The sequence below is a fragment of the Phyllobates terribilis genome, unplaced genomic scaffold (assembly GCF_046119375.1).
Source record: "Phyllobates terribilis strain yellow unplaced genomic scaffold, ASM4611937v1 Scaffold_5__5_contigs__length_657084704, whole genome shotgun sequence".
In the NCBI taxonomy this organism is placed as follows: Eukaryota; Metazoa; Chordata; class Amphibia; order Anura; family Dendrobatidae; genus Phyllobates; species Phyllobates terribilis.
In genome coordinates this window covers 616247834-616265667 of record NW_027362765.1, presented here as the reverse complement: position 1 = coordinate 616265667, position 17834 = coordinate 616247834, and the positions used below count along the sequence as shown (strand labels likewise).

At 45.5% G+C, this 17834-nt stretch overlaps 1 protein-coding gene across 4 annotated transcripts in view; it reads right to left on the bottom strand.

The window, feature by feature from the left end:
• LOC141273761 (mitochondrial ribosome-associated GTPase 1-like) overlaps nucleotides 1-17834 on the bottom strand; it is a 332495-nt gene that overhangs the window by 281678 nt on the left and 32983 nt on the right. The gene's annotated exons all lie outside the window — the stretch shown is intronic.

Genomic DNA, 17834 nt, shown 5'->3' with positions numbered 1-17834 from the left:
TCCAGTCCGCCAGTCTGACTACTCTCCAGCCTGACAGTCTGCCTTCCGTTCTACCCGCCAGTCTGTCTATGGGCAAGTCCGCCTGCTTACCAGGAAGCACCTGCCAGTTACCTGCCTGCTACCTGCCGTGCCTGCTAGCCCGCTCACCTGGGAGCACTCGCCTGTTACCTGCCTGTTACCTGATAGCCTGCCTGGAGGCTCCTGCTGTCACTTGCCGTGACCACCCGCCTGCTAACCTAGAGGCTTCAGCCTGCTTGGCCGTCACTTACCGTGACCACCTGTCAACTATCCAGAGACTCCTGCCTGCCAGTTGTGTCCATCCGCTATACCGGTCAGTCCCAGTATGCTGACCCGTGGGAGCCACCTGCTCTCTTACAAGGTCGTCCCCAGAGTAGCACCTGGTCCCTCTGCTCGGTCCCTCCCTGGTCACAGAGTCGTTAGCCGCCGTACGACCAGGGTCGGTCTGCGTTGATACTTAGTTACGCCCCTCTGGGTCCCTCCTTGCACCGCGGCACAGAGGTTCCACCACCCGGATCCGTAACACCCTTATATACTTGTACATAGTAATAAGATCACCCCTAAGCCTTCGTTTTTTCAAACTAAATAACCCCAAGTGTAATAACCTGTCTTGGTATTCCAGACTCCCCAGTCTTCTAATAACCTTGGTCGCTCTTCTCTGCACCCGCTCTAGTTCAGCTATGTCTTTCTTATACATCGGAGACCAGAACTGTACACAGTATGCCAAGTGTGGTCGCACTAGTGACTTGTATAGAGGTAAAATTATGTTCTCCTCATAAGCATCTATGCCTCTTTTAATGCATCCCATTATTTTATTTGCCTTTGCAGCAGCTGCCTGACACTGACCACCAAACGTGAGCTTGTCGTCCACCAATACACCCAGGTCTTTTTCAGTGAGAGTTTTGCCCAGTGTTTTACAATTAAGCATATAATTATACATTTTATTTACTCTGCCCAAGTGCATTACCTTACATTTATCCCCATTAAAGCTCATTTGCCATTTATCAGCCCAAGCTTCTAGTTTACATAGATCCTCCTGTAATATAAAATTGTCCTCCTCTGTATGGATTACCCTGCAGAGTTTAGTGTCATCTGCAAATATTGAAATACTACTCTGTATGCCCCCTACAAGGTCATTAATAAATATGTTAAAAAGAAGAGGGCCCAATACTGACCCCTGTGGTACCCCACTGTTAACTGAGACCCAGTCTGAGTGTGTTCCATTAATAACCACCCTTTGTTTCCTATCACTGAGCCAGTTCTTAACCCACTTACATATATTTTCCCCTATCCCCATTGTTATCATTTTATGTATCAACCTTTTGTGTGGAACTGTATCAAAAGCTTTTGAAAAGTCCATACACACAACATCCACTGCTTTTCCTTGGTCCAGTCCGGAACTTACCTCTTCATAAAAGCTGATCAGATTAGTCTGACAGGAATGGTCCCTCGTAAACCCATGTTGATATTGGGTCATGAGGTTATTCTTCTTCAGATACTCTAGTATAGCATCTCTTAGGAAACCCTCCAGGATTTTACCCACAGTAGAGGTTAAGCTTACTGGCCTATAATTTTCAAGTTTGGTTTTTGTCCCCTTTTGAATAATGGCACCACATTTGATATACGCCAGTCCTGTGGTACAGACCCTGTTATTATGGAATCTTTAAAGATTAAAAATAATGGTCTATCTATGAAGTTTATTAATTCCTGCAGTATTCGCGGGTGTATCCCATCCGGGCCCGGGGATTTGTCAACTTTAGTGATTTTTAGACGCCACCGTACTTCCTGCTGGGTTAAGCAAGTGACATTTCATGGAGAATTTTTGTCATCACTGTCATGTGATTTTCTTGTGTAAATACTGTTGAAAAAAAAATCATTTAGCATATTGGCTTTTTCCTAATCCTCATCCACCATTTCACCCAGACTATTTTTTAAGGGGGCCAACAATATCCATTCAATATCAATTTTTAATTTTCACCATTTCTGTAATTAAAGAATATTTTTGGATTATTTTTACTTTCTCTGGCAATGAGTCTCTCTGTCTTGATTTGTTTTTTACAGAACTTATTTAATTTTATGTATTTATTTAATGCCTCGTCACTACCTACTTGCTTTAGTTTTCTAAATGCTTTCTTTTTGTCACTTATTGCGCCCCTTACAGCTCTATTTAGCCATAGTGGTTTCCTCCTATTTCTAGCATGTTTATTCCCATAGGGTATATATTGTGCACAGGTCCTATTCAGAATGCTAATAAATGTCTCCCATTTGCTTTGTGCAGTTTTATGTTTCAGGATATCGTCCCAGTTTATTGCACTAAGATCATCTCTCAACCGTTGGAAATTTGCCTTCCTGAAGTTTAATGTCCTTGTAGCCCCTCTACTCCACATCTTATTAAAGGATACATGAAAGCTTATTATTTTGTGATCACTATTACCCAAGTGACCCCCATCTCGTTTATTTGATATATGGTCTGGCCTGTTGGTTAATATTAGATCTAACAGTGCCCCCCTTCTTGTTGGGTCCTGAACCAGTTGTGAAAGGTAATTGTCTCTCATAGATGTCAAAAACCTATTACCTTTGCTTGAACTACAGGTTTCTGTTCCCCAATGTATTTCAGGATAGTTAGAGTCTCCCATAATAATGACTTCTCCTTGAGTCACTGCGTCATATATTTGCTTTTTGAGGATATTCTCCGCTGCTTCCATTATTTTTGGAGACTTGTAACAAACCCCTATCAGTAATTTATTATTTTTTCCCCGTCCCCTTTTTGCCACCCACAGGGACTCTACATTTTCATTAGATTCACATATATTCTCACGCAAGTGTAGTTTTAAGGATGATTTTACATATAAACACACACACACCCCTTGCTTGTTTGTATGGTCATTCCTGAACAGACTATAGCCCTGTAAATTAACTGCCCAGTCATGGCTCTCATCCTGCCATATCTTAGATATCCCCACTATGTCATAATTATTTTCCAACAAAATTAATTCTAATTCCTCCATTTTGTTGGTGAGGCTTCTGGAATTAGTGTACATGCATTTTATGTATATCTCTGTACCTCTATTCCTTCTTACTATATTGACTGTTTTAACCCCACCCCCAATTTCTTTATTTGTGCCCTATCTGCACTAGCTTCCCCACCTATAAAATGAATACCCTCACCCCCAATCCCTAGTTTAAACACTCCTCCAACCTTCTAGCCATTTTCTCCCCCATCACAGCTGCACCCTCCCCATTGAGGTGCAGCCCGTCCCTAGCGTAGAACCTGTAGCCAACTGAGAAGTCGGCCCAGTTCTCCAGGAACCCAAACCCCTCCTTCCTGCACCAATTCCTGAGCCACTTATTTATCTCCCTAATCTCCCGTTGCCTCTCAGGCGTGGCACGTGGTACAGGCAGTATTTCAGAGAATACCACCTTGGAGGTCCTTGCTTTAAGCTTGCAGCCTAATTCCCTGAAATCATCTTTAAAGACCTTCCACCTACCTCTAACTTTGTCATTTGTGCCAATGTGCACAATGACCGCTGGGTCCTCACCAGCCCCTCCCAGTAATCTGTCAATCCGATCAGCGATCTGTAGGACTCGAGCGCCAGGTGTTATTTTCTGCTACCAGAGCTAAGGAAAGAGAGGAGATCTGTCCCTACAATAGAACTCAGCTGAATCCCTACGATGTAACAGGGAACCTGATCCTGCGATCAGACCTGCTAAAGTCCTAAGCTAGTCTGTACGGAGACCTATAGATGTGGGGAAGGAATCCCTACAAGTACTAAGGACTGGGAGGAAAATGGGACACCTCCTAACAGAAATAGTAGCAGACAGACGAACAAACAAAATATATAGAACATAGAGGTCCGTAGACCAAGCAAACTAACAGAGTTAGATACAGAGCACAGGCTAGCTAGAAAATAGTTATACAATGAAGTCCAGCAAAGCCAGAAGGGCGGAGCAGGATTAAATAGGCCAACAAGGTCATGTGACCAGCAAAGGAAAAAACCTAAGAGCAAGGTTCTAACAGTACCCCCCCTTCTAAGAGGATCCTCCGGATCCCCTAGGACCAGGCTTATAAGGAAATCTCCTGTGAAACGCTCTGATAAGTCTGGACGCGGAAACATCATCTGACCTCACCCAAGAGTTATCCTCGGGTCCGAAACCTTTCCAGGCCACAAGATACTGCAAACTACCTCTATACCGTCTAGAGTAAAGGATGCGAGAAATTTCATATTCCCCGTCCTCCACCACCGGAGGAACAGAGGCAGAGGCGTCACCATCCGACACAACAGCTTTTTTTAACAGAGAGACATGAAATACCGGATTAATTCTCCAGGAGGTAGGAACCTCCAACCTAACAGCAGATTGGTTGACAACCTGAAGCACCTTAAAGGGCCCTACAAACTTGGGACCCAATTTCTTAGAAGGAATCCTCAACCGCAGATTCCTAGAGGACAACCAAACCATGTCACCAACAGCGAACAAAACCTCCTGTCGTTTCCTATCAAAGTAGTCTTTAGATTTTCTGTTGGCCTCCTGAAGATTACCACGCACATCCGTCCAAACTCTCTCCAAATCACCGGAAAAATTCTCCTCCTCAGGCACGGCAGATCCCAACTTGGAGAACGACCCAAACGACGGATGTCTCCCAGAACAACAAAAAAAAGGCGAACAACCAGCAGAAGAAGATGTATGATTGTTCAGAGCAAATTCAGCAAGTGGCAGAAACTCAGACCACCCCTCTTGATTGTCTGCCACAAAACAACGCAAGAACTGCTCAACATCCTGGTTTTTCCTTTCTGTCTGGCCATTAGATTCAGGATGATATCCGGACGAGAACGACAAATGAACTCCCAACCTGTCACAAAAGGCACGCCAAAAACGAGCCACGAACTGAGGACCCCTATCAGAAACAATGTCAGTAGGAACGCCATGAAGTCTGACAATTTCCTTGACAAAGGCCTTAGCGAGAGTTTTAGCGCAGGGCAGTTTGACGAAGGGAACCAAGTGACACATCTTGCTAAAACGGTCCACGACCACCCAGATGACAGTAAAACCCTCAGAGGGGGGAAGGTCAGTTATAAAGTCCATAGCCAAATGTGTCCAAGGAGCACTGGGAACCTCCAAAGGACAAAGCAACCCCGCAGCAGGAGTATGTGAGGACTTAGATCTAGCACATATAGTACATTGACGCACCCACTTAATGACTTCCTTCTGCCATCCAGGCCACCAAAAACTGCGACCCACCAGTCTCTTGGTCTCAGAGATTCCGGGATGACCTGCCAACCGAGATTCGTGACACTCAACAAACAAATCTCTCCTAAAGGTCCCAGGCACAAACAACCTCCCATGAGGAGTGTTAGATGGGGCATTCTTCTGTGCTTTAAGAATCTCATCTTCCAAAACGGAGTCCAAAGCAGCTATCACAACACCTTCTTGTAAAATGTTCTCCTCTTTCTCAGCACCGACTATGGGAGAAAAACTGCGAGACAAGGCATCCGCCTTAACATTCTTAGTACCAGGGATGTAAGTAACGGAGAAATTAAACCGCGAGAAAAACAGTGCCCACCTAGCCTGACGGGCATTCAGGCGCTTGGCAGCATCAAGATATATCAGATTTTTATGATCCGTAAGAACCTGAACGGGAAATTCCGCACCTTCCAAGAAGTGGCGCCAGTGTTCAAATGCGAGTTTAATAGCCAATAATTCCCGATTACCAATATCGTAATTCAGTTCAGTCTCCGAAAATTTTTTTGAAAAAAAGGCACAGGGATGTAATCCATCCCCGTTATCCTGAGACAATACTGCGCCAACCCCCACAGAGGAAGCATCAACCTCAACCAAAAACGGCTTAGTCACATCAGGCTGCATAAGGATGGGAGCAGAGGTGAACCTCTCCTTGAGATACACAAAAGCTTCAATGGCCTCAGAAGACCACTGAACCGCATCAGCACCTTTCCTGGTGAGATCGGTCAGAGGTTTGACAATACTAGAAAAATTTTTTATGAATTTTCTGTAATAATTGGCGAAACCTAAAAACCTCTGTATCGATTTCAAACCAATAGGCCTAGGCCATTCCTGTACAGCTTGAACTTTAACCGGGTCCATCTCAAAACCTTCGCTGGAGATAATGTAACCCAAAAAACTAATTCTCTGTACAGCGAACTCACATTTCTCCAGCTTAGCAAAAAGCGAATTGTCCATTAATAACTGTAATACCTCACGTACGCTCCACCAATGAGACTCCAGATCCGGCGAATAAATCAAAATGTCATCCAAATACACAACCACATTTTTGCCGATCAAAGGTCTAAGGATGTCATTAATAAGATTCTGAAAAAATGCAGGAGCATTAGTAAGAACAAAAGGCATAACCAGATTCTCAAAATGACCCACAGGAGTGTTAAAAGCAGTCTTCCATTCGTCACCCTCCTTCATGCACAACAGATTGTATGCCCCCTTAAGGTCAATTTTAGAGAACCACTTGGCCCCCATTAACTGGTTAAACAGATCAGGAATCAATGGCAGTGGGTAAGGATTGCGTACAGTAATTTTGTTAATCTCACGAAAATCCAGACAAGGACGTAAACCGCCGTCCTTTTTTTTTTTACAAAAAAAAATCCAACCGCCGCAGGAGACTTAGAGGACCTAATGTGACCGGCGGCCAAACTTGTCTGTATGTATTCCTCCAAAGCCTTCCTCTCAGGAATAGTAAGGTTAAATAAACGACTTTTAGGAAGAGTCGCTCCAGGGACAAATTCAATAGAACAATCATAGTCTCTATGGGGAGGCAAAACCTGCGATTCCTTCTCAAAAAAAACTCTCCAAAAATCCTGAATAGGAACAGGCAATTCTCCCCTATCCAAAGCTGCAATACGCCCGTTACAACACTTGTCATAACATTTATGGCTCCAGGATTTAATTTCACTGGTAGACCAATCCAGTACAGGATTGTGAAATTTTAACCAGGGCAATCCCAATATTACTGGAGAAGGCAAGTTATTCAAAACTACCAAATCCAATTTCTCATGGTGAACACCATTAATAGTGAGAGGAAATTCACAGACCTTGAGAGTAATATTCTTCAAAGGGGAACCATCCACAGAAACCACAGCAATGGGGGATGATAAAGGTTCGGGTTTTAAATTGAGTCTTTCCAAGAATCCCCCATCAATTATATTCAGAGTAGACCCACAATCAACAAACACCCGAAATTCCATTAATTTTTCCTGAGCAATCGTGGAAGCAGCTAAAAATACACCCTTGGAATTTAAACAGGCAATACGGGCATGACTGACCATTTTTTTTTCTTTCTTCATACGAAGCTCACAGCCTTTAATCAAATGACCAGATTTTCCGCAATAGAAACACAAGCCTTCAGAAAATCTACGGTCTTTTTCTTGAGAGCGAGGTGCCACCGATCCAATCTCCATCGGTTCACCACTGTTAGTACACACATTCTCATAACCAGAAACTGACATAGCAGAGGATTTGCTCTCATTAACCCTTGCACGCAGTCTCCTATCCACCCGTATAGCTAATTGCATAGCCTGTTGCAAATCTTCAGGTGTAGGATAAGCAATTAGCAGGTCTTTAACCCTTTCATTGAGCCCAGCAAGAAATAGACTTTTCAGAGCAGAATCGTTCCACCCTGTTTGAGTAGACCAACGACGGAAATGAGTACAATATTTTTCCACATTACCTGATCCCTGTTTCAAACGTCTCAACTCAGTCTCAGCTGATGCGACACGGTCAGGATCATCATATAATAGTCCCAAAGCAGAAAAAAAAAACTATCCACTGATCTGAAGCATGTATCACTAGGTTGCAAAGAAAAGGCCCACTCCTGAGGCTCTTTGCGCAAAAGTGACATTATGAACCCTATGCGCTGGGATTCATCCCCAGAGGACTTGGGTCTCAAACGAAAATACAATAAGCACGCATTTTGAAATGAAAAAAATTCTCGGTGTTCACCAAAAAATAAATCCGGCAAACATACCTTAGGCTCCAAGAAATGTGCTCCAGGACAGTTACTCACGTGCTGACGGAGCTCGGCCACCTCCAGAGAGAGTCCCTGCAGGTGTTTAGCCAAATCCTGAACCGACACCATGATGGAACAGAAAAATCTTTCCTTAGAGAATTTGCAGGCTGGACTTACTGTTATGTTCTGCTACCAGAGCTAAGGAAAGAGAGGAGATCTGTCCCTACGATAGAACTCAGCTGAATCCCTACGATGTAACAGGGAACCTGATCCTGCGATCAGACCTGCTAAAGTCCTAAGCTAGTCTGTACGGAGACCTATAGATGTGGGGAAGGAATCCCTACAAGTACTAAGGACTGGGAGGAAAATGGGACACCTCCTAACAGAAATAGTAGCAGACAGACGAACAAACAAAATATATAGAACATAGAGGTCCGTAGACCAAGCAAACTAACAGAGTTAGATACAGAGCACAGGCTAGCTAGAAAGTAGTTATACAATGAAGTCCAGCAAAGCCAGAAGGGCAGAGCAGGATTAAATAGGCCAACAAGGTCATGTGACCAGCAAAGGAAAAAACCTAAGAGCAAGGTTCTAACACCAGGTACGCAGCACACTGTTCGACGATCCCTGTCTTTGTGACAGTTTACCCTATCTGTTCCCCTAATAATTGAGTCCCCCACTACCAGCACCTGCCTTGCCTGCCCTGCTCTCTTATTTCCTCCCTTACTGGAGCTGACACTCCTCCGGCTTTCAGAGGACATGCCTTGCTGCAGCCGTGCTACCCCTGTACCGACACCCCCCTCATCTGCCAACTTTGCAAACTTATTGGGGTGTGCCAGATCAGGACTAGCCTCCCTAGCACTCTTCCCTCTACCCCCGCTTCTGTCACCCAGCTAGCTGCCTCACTGTCCTGCAGCTCCCTACTACCACCCTCCCCCACATCTACCCCAATGACCAGCTGCTCAGTGAGCAGCAGACTCCTTTCCATATTGTCAATGGATCTCAGTGTTGCCAGCTGCTCATTAAGATCCAGTACCTGGGCTTCCAAACGCACAATGTGCACACATCTCGCACAGCAGTATGCACCCACGACCGGTTGTTCAAGGATTGCACACATGTGGCAAGATGTACACTGGATAGCATTATCAATAATGGAGCTCATTTCCTAATGGGGATTGCACTAGACAGAAATGTTAAGTAAAAAGAAACGTAAAGAATTAATAAAATACAGACAGCAATTCAGTCCAAATTCCTCCCTTCCAAACTCCCTGAATTGCAGTCACCGAAAAACAAGTCACACACTTACTTCCGTTAGCACTTGCACTCCAGTCACACTCAGCTTGCTCACACTCGCTAAGGAAGAAGATTTAAAAAGAGTCGTCCCCCCCAGCAATCCAACCTACAGCTCAATGCACATCCAAAAAAAGGGAACCTCATGCTCTATGATCTGGGCACAACCTGGTAGGTCGGAGAACAGGTCTCTGTTCCGATGTAGCAACTCTTGGCACTGTTGCTTTTGGGCATGCGACAGCGATTCTGCCACCTTGACTTCTTTCACGTACGCTTCAGACTTAGCCACCAAACATGGAGCTTCCACAGGCTCCCTTCCTCGCAATGGCTTAATCAGGTTGACGTGGTACACCTGGTAGGTCTTTTTTCTCCCTGGTTGGTGGACTTTATAGTTGACGTCGCCACCTTTTCAACTACTTTATATGGGCCCTGCCACTTGGCCAGGAATTTGCTCTGCACCGTAAGTACCGACACCAGTACCCCAATCCCCAGAGTTGGAGTGTTTCAGTCTCGCCGATCTATTGTACACCCTTGACTGCGCCTCTTGTGCTTTGAGGAGGCATTCCTTTACAATGGGCATCGCCTCTGCAATCTTCTCTTGCATCTGGGCCACATGTTCGATTACACTCCTGTAGGGTGTAGACTCCGCTTCCCAGGTCTCCTTCGCTACTTCCAGGAGTCCGTGGGGGTTTCGGCCATACAACAGCTCAAAAGGGGAGAATCAAGCAGAGGCCTGTGGAACTTCTCTGATGGAGAATAGAAGGTATGGCAGTAGACAGTCCCAGTCGCGGCCGTCTTTCTCTACGACCTTCTTCAACATGGCTTTCAAGGTTTTATTAAACCTCTCCACCAAGCCATGTGTCTAGGGGTGGTAGACTGAGGTCCTGAGTTGTGTGATTTTCAGGGTCTTGCACAACTCATCACTTTTGAAATAAATGGAGTCCCTTGGTCCATTAGGATCTCTTTAGGCAACCCCATCCTGGAAAAGATATGGACCAACTCCCGGGCTATACACTTGGAGGAGGAGTTTCGTAATGGTACAGCCTCTGGATACCTTGTAGCATAGTCCAGCACCACCAGGATATAATGATGTACTCTGGCGGACTTGACCAAGGGTCCCACTTGATCCATGGCGATGCGATCGACTCGAACCTCAATGATAAGCAGTGGCAGTAAAGGGCTTCGGAAAGGAAGCCACCGGGTAGGTCAGCTGACAGGTGGCACAGGACCTACAATAATTTATGATCTCTCGGTGACACCCGCACCAGTAGAACCTCTGGACGATCCTTTCCTGGGTTTCATCTACCCCCAGATGACCACCTAAGACATGTGCATGGGTCATATCTAACACCCTGCGCCTGTATGTGTCACGGTGTGTCAGAGGTGACAGACAGTCGCCCTGCAGTGGTTTGCAGGAGGTCTCCACAATTGGCAATGCAGACAGCTGCCTAGATAGGAGGCTGCGCTTAGGACCCAGCGACTACCTCCCTTTAGTCTGGGTGTATATATACCTGGTGTGTCTAGGTGGGCGTCGCCGGTTATACTCATTTCTACTTGGAACTTGCCTGAAGCAGCATCACGTCCTCTTTGGAGTCTTGAGGCCCTATTGGATGTCTTCTAAAGCTAAGTTATTATTTCCCTGTGTTGTCTTCCCCTTTTGTCTTTAGAGTGCTAGCGGAAGTTGACTATTGCTCATCTCCTTCCACCCCCACTATTAGCCTTACGCCAGGGATAGTAGGGCGAGACACGTGATCGGCAACAGCTGCGGAGGCAGTATAGGGACGTTAGGGGGAGACAGGGTGATGCTAGTCCAGATAAGGAGGTCACCTCTTCCCCCTTTCCCCTCTGTGTTGCACTCACACCTGGTGTGACTCTCTGTGTTGCACTCACACCTGCCGTGACAGTATGGCCCTGGCACTAGTAACTGCTCTATTACCTCTCCTCTGAGCTTGGTGACCCGATATAGTAACTCCCCATTTACGGCAAAGTACGGATATCGGGTGTCAGCCCCCGGCTCTTGAGAAACACCATTCAGAACAGTGACATCATCAAACACCCCTTTTAGAGTTAAGTCTCTGAGCTGGGCGATTGCAAAGTTTCCCCCGGACACCTCCAGCTCAGGGATGTTGGCCTCCGGGCATGCTGCCTCATCCTCATCCCCAATAAGCACACAAAAAAGGAAACCCTGCAATGAGTTTCTTTAGGAGCGACCTGGTTGTGGTCCGAACAAGCCGGCATTCTTCCTTTCTCCCAAAAGTCCCAAAACAAGGCAAAGTCCCGCCCTATTATAACAGGGTGCAACAGGTCCTTGACTACGCCCACCTCATAGTACTCTGCGCCATAGTTTGTGTCCATGACCATTTGGTCCTTTAACCTTAGGAATCCAATTAAATATAGAAATCATACAAGATCACTTTAGCATCTTTTAATAGTTTGACCATCTTTATTAATTTATTCAAATAAAACTTGTGAATCATTAACATACTTTTACCATGAAAATTGGTGCTATAATCATTTACCAAAACCGCTTTATATACTTCTATCTTACCTGCTCGTTCTGTCACTGGGGTGTTCTTCACTGTATTGAGTCATGGTGGTTGCCGCCCACTCAATTTGAATTCTGTCCCCGTGTTTGCGGCGACGTCATCTCAATAGTGGAGTACAAGCTCTGCGCTTGCGCACTGTGTAGTCTCAGTCACGCTTGCGAAGTGTGTGTGAAATTATCAGCGCTTGTGCAATGTGTAATTTTAAGGCGCGCTTGCACATTGTCCATCGGGTCCCCGTGCGTGCGCCGTGAAGAGCAGCTCCCCGCGTGTGCGCAGTGAAACTGTGTGTAGTTCAGTGACTGAGTGTGCATGCGCAGGAGCATGCGCGTCAAAGTCTCACTGTATGAGCAGTGCACGTAATTGTGAAAGCGCACAGTATATTTCACGCCACAACTACTTACTTTTCAGGGCACAGTATCACCTCCTCAGCGCTGCCATCATTATTAAAAGAGTAAGAGACCCTGCAAAAAATGCCCCTATTCTCCCAAAAGTTTTAATAAAGTTTCCCCTCTACCTATATATAAAAGTAAGAGTGTGTGCGTGTAGAATAATAATAATAATAAATGTGTATATATACACATATATACAGTACAGACCAAAAGTTTGGACACACCTTCTCATTTAAAGATTTTTCTGTATATTCATGACTATGAAAATTGTACATTCACACTGAAGGCATCAAAACTATGAATTAACACATGTGGAATTATTTAATTAACAAAAAAGTGTGAAACAACTGAAACTATGTCTTACAGTGCTGGCCAAAAGTATTGGCACCCCTGCAATTCTGTCAGATAATACTCAGTTTCTTCCTGAAAATGATTGCAATCACAAATTCTTTGGTATTATTTTCTTCATTTAATTTGTCTTCAATGAAAAAAACACAAAAAGAATTGCCCTAAAGCCAAATTGGATATAATTCCACACCAAACCTAAAAAGGGGGTGGACAAAAGTATTGGCACCCTTTGAAAACTCATGTGATGCTTCTCTAATTGGTGTAATTAACAGCACCTGTAACTTACCTGTGGCACCTAACAGGTGTTGGCAATAACTAAATCACACTTGCAGCCAGTTAACATGGATTAAAGTTGACTCAACCTCTGTCCTGTGTCCTTGTGTGTACCACATTGAGCATGGAGAAAAGAAAGAAGACCAAAGAACTGTCTGAGGACTTGAGAAACCAAATTGTGAGGAAGCATGAGCAATCTCAAGGCTACAAGTCCATCTCCAAAGACCTGAATGTTCCTGTGTCTTCCGTGCGCAGTGTCATCAAGAAGTGTAAAGCCCATGGCACTGTGGCTAACCTCCCTAGATGTGGACGGAAAAGAAAAATTGACGAGAGATTTCAAAGCAAGATTGTGCGGATGGTGGATAAAGAACCTCGACTAACATCCAAATAAGTTTAAGCTGCCCTGCAGTCCGAGGGTACAACAGTGTCAACCCGTACTATCCGTCGGCGTCTGAATGAAAAGGGACTGTATGGTAGGATACCCAGGAAGACCCCACTTCTTACCCCGAGACAAAAAAAAGCCAGGCTGGAGTTTGCCAAAACTTACCTGAGAAAGCCTAAAACATTTTGGAAGAGTGTTCTCTGGTCAGATGAGACAAAAGTAGAGCTTTTTGGGAAAAAGCATCAACATAGAGTGTACAGGAAAAAAAAAGAGGCATTCAAAGAAAAGAACATGGTCCCTACAGTCAAACATGGCGGAGGTTCCCTGATGTTTTGGGGTTGCTTTGCTGCCTCTGGCACTGGACTGCTTGACCGTGTGCATGGCATTATGAAGTCTGAAGACTACCAACGAATTTTGCAGCATAATGTAGGGCCCAGTGTGAGAAAGCTGGGTCTCCCTCAGAGGTCATGGGTCTTCCAGCAGGACAATGACCCAAAACACACTTCCAAAAGCACTATAAAATGGTTTGAGAGAAAGCACTGGAGACTTCTAAGGTGGCCAGCAATGAGTCCAGACCTGAATCCCATAGAACACCTGTGGAGAGATCTCAAAATGGCAGTTTGGAGAAGGCACCCTTCAAATATCAGGGACCTGGAGCAGTTTGCCAAAGAAGAATGGTCTACAATTCCAGCAGAGCATTGTAAGAAACTCATTGATGGTTACAGGAAGCGGTTGTTCGCAGTTATTTTGGCTAAAGGTTGCGCAACCAAGTATTAGGCTGAGGGTGACAATACTTTTGTCCGGCCCTTTCTTGGAGTTTTGTGTGAAATGATCAATGATTTGATTTTTGCTTCATTCTCTTTTGTGTTTTTTCCTTGCAAGCAAATTAAAATAAGAAAATAATACCAAAGAATTTGTGATTGCAATCATTTTCAGGAAGAAACTGAGTATTATCTGACAGAATTTCAGGGGTGCCAATACTTTTGGCCAGCACTGTATATTCTAGGTTCTTCAAAGTAGCCACCTTTTGCTTTGATGACTGCTTTGCACACTCTTGGCATTCTCTTGATGAGCTTCAAGAGGTAGTCACCGGAAATGGTTTTCACTTCACAGGTGCGCCCTGTCAGGTTTAATAAGTGGGATTTCTTGCCTTATAAATGGGGTTGGGATCATCAGTTGTGTTGTGCAGAAGTCTGGTGGATACACAGCTGATAGTCCTACTGAATAGACTGTTAGAATTTGTATTATGGCAAGAAAAAAGCAGCTAAGTAAAGAAAAACGAGTGGCCATCATTACTTTTAGAAATGAAGGTCAGTCAGTCCGAAAAATTGGGCAAACTTTGAAAGTGTCCCCAAGTGCAGTTGAAAAAACCATCAAGCACTCCAAAGAAACTGGCTCACATGAGGACCGCCCCAGGAAAGGAAGACCAATAGTCACCTCTGCTTCTGAGGATAAGTTTATCCGAGTCACCAGCCTCAGAAATCGCAGGTTAACAGCAGCTCAGATTAGAGACCAGGTCAATGCCACACAGAGTTCTAGCAGCAGACACATCTCTACAACAACCGTTAAGAGGAGACTTTGTGCAGCAGGCCTTCATGGTAAAATAGCTGCTAGGAAACCACTGCTAAGGACAGGCAACAAGCAGTAGAGACTTGTTTGGGCTAAAGAACACAAGAAATTGTCATTAGACCAGTGGAAATCTGTGCTTTGGTCTGATGAGTCCAAATTTGAGATCTTTGGTTCCAACCACCATGTCTTTGTGCGATGCAGAAAAGGTGAATGGATGGACTCTACATGCCTGGTTCCCACCGTGAAGCATGGAGGAGGAGGTGTGATGGTGTGGGGGTGCTTTGCTGGTGACACTGTTGGGGATTTATTCAAAATTGAAGGCATACTGAACCAGCATGGCTACCACAGCATCTTGCAGCGGCATGCTATTCCATCCGGTTTGCGTTTAGTTGGACCATCATTTATTTTTCAACAGGACAATGACCGCAAACACACCTCCAGGCTGTGTAAGGGCTATTTGACCAAGAAGGAGGGTGATGGAGTGCTACGCCAGATGACCTGGCCTCCACAGTCACCAGACTTGAACCCAATCGAGATGGTTTGGGGTGAGCTGGACCGCAGAGTGAAGGCAAAAGGGCCAACAAGTGCTAAGCATCTCTGGGAACTCCTTCAAGATTGTTGGAAGACCATTTCCGGCGACTACCTCTTGAAGCTCATCAAGAGAATGCCAAGAGTGTGCAAAGCAGTCATCAAAGCAAAAGGTGGCTACTTTGAAGAACCTAGAATATAAGACATTTTCAGATGTTTCACACTTTTTTGTTAAGTATGTTAAGTATATAATTCCACATGTGTTAATTCATAGTTTTGATGCCTTCAGTGTGAATGTACACTTTTCATAGTCCTGAAAATACTGAAAAATCTTTAAATGAGAAGGTGTGTCCAAACTTTTGGTCTGTACTGTAAAGTATATAAAGTGGTTTTGGGAAATGATTATAGCACCAATTTTCATGGAAAAAGCACGTTAGTGATGCACATTGCATCACTAATCGTGACCTGGGGACAGTTTACATTATACAAATGAATAAGAACAATTCTTTAAATTTATACAAGTCATTGTAGCGTCGGCGTCCCTGCCCTCTGCCAGGCAGGGACGCTGTTCCCCTCACCTCTCCGCTCCGAGCCCGGCGTCCTCCTCCCGCTCTGCTGGCAGCGCGCGCTCCTTCCCAGCCATGGTGCTTAGGGCGCGCGCCCGCGCGTTCCCCCCCTCTTAAAGGGGCTGCGCGCGCCGTCCTAAGGAGTCCCCGGCCAATGGCCGGAGGACTTCATCATATATAAGGCACCTCCTCCAAAATGGAGGTGCCCGAGCAATGTTGTTGCACTGTTCACTACTCTGCTTCAGCCCTCAGGTCCCGTTTCCAGTTACCTGCCAGTTTCCTGCCAGATTGCTGTCTGATTCCTGCCTGTTATCCGCTTACCTGCTTGCTAGCCTGAGGTCCGACGGTCTGCCTTCCGACACCTGTCAGTCTGTCTATGGACCAGCTTGCCCGCTCACCTGGGAGCGCCCACCTGCTACCCGCCTGCTAGCCTACCTGGAGGTTCCGCCGTCACGTGCTGTGACCACCTGCCAGTCCAGAGACTCTTGCCCGCTCACCTGGGAGCGCTCATCTGCTACCTGTCTGCTAGCCTACCTGGAGGCTCCGCCGTCACGTGCTGTGACCACCTGCCAGTCCAGAGACTCTTGCCCGCTCACCTGGGAGCGCTCATCTGCTACCTGCCTGTTAGCCTACCTGGAGGCTCTGCCGTCACATGCTGTGACCACCTGCTTATCCAGAGACTCTTGCCTGCTCACCTGGGAGCACACATCTGCCATCTGCCTGCTAGCCTACCTGGAGGCTCAGCCATCACAGGTCGTACCTACCCTTTACCCAGAGACTGTCCCGGTCACTTGCCGTGACCTCCTGCCCGTTCACCCAGAGACTGTCCCGGTCAATTGCCGTGACCTTCTGCCCGTTCACCCAGAGACTGCCCCGGTCACTTGCCGTGACCTCCTGCCCGTTCACCCAGAGACTGTCCCGGTCACTTGCCGTGACCTCCTGCCTGTTCACCCAGAGACTGTCCCGGTCACTTGCCGTGACCTCCTGCCCGTTTACCCAGAGACTGTCCCGGTCACCTGCTGTGACTACCTGCCTGTCTTTCCTGGTCGCCACCTGCTTCCTTACAAGGACCGCCCCCTTGTATAAGTTGCTCAGAGGTTCCGCCTCCCAGACAAGTTACAGTCATATTTTAAATAAAAGATTAATTTTAATTTATCCATTCACACACGTTGCCCTCTTTTCCTTTCCTTCAATACTGTCTTTATAGTGGTGGACACTTGTGTGAATTATACAATAGTGATTTTGCTAATCTAATATGAGAAAAAAAAAGGTATTGCACTCGGACAAATGCTATTCAATGAGGCCGTGCAGATCTGTAAAGTTTTTTCTCAGCTGTATTCGGCATGAGAAAATAAAAAAAAAATTAATAAAATAATCGGATGCCATAAGGACCATCAGTACGGCATCCAATTTTTACGGATACATTACAATTCAGTAGCACAGAAAACTGTAAGTTGTCCTGTAAATGATTAAAGGGAATCTGTCAACAGGTTTTTCTACCTCATCTGACAGCAGAGTAAGGATTCCAAGGATGTATCACTTAGCTCACTGGGTGCAGCCCTTCTGACACATTCTGGATTTTTAGATTTGGCAGTGCAGCAGAGCTGAGAAAGTTGCTCCTGCCCACACCAGGCTCTGTATATACAATGTCCACACACAGTGAGGTGCCCATCACATGAGGGGGCAGTGATAAGCTCCTGGTGCTAAAACAATCACTGCAAGTCAAAAAAAAAACAAGGAGCTTGATAAGAGAGGCATTGGAGCTTGATAATAGAGGCATTGCTGAAATCTGTGCTTTAACCCCTACCTCATGCGGTCTTCAGATCATAGTAAAAACCTGCTGACAGATTCCCTTTAATAACTGCTGAAAAAAACGGATTGCATAAAAACAGCACACAGATGACAAGTAAAAAACAATAAAAAAAAATCGTACCACTTTTCTGGGTGAAAATG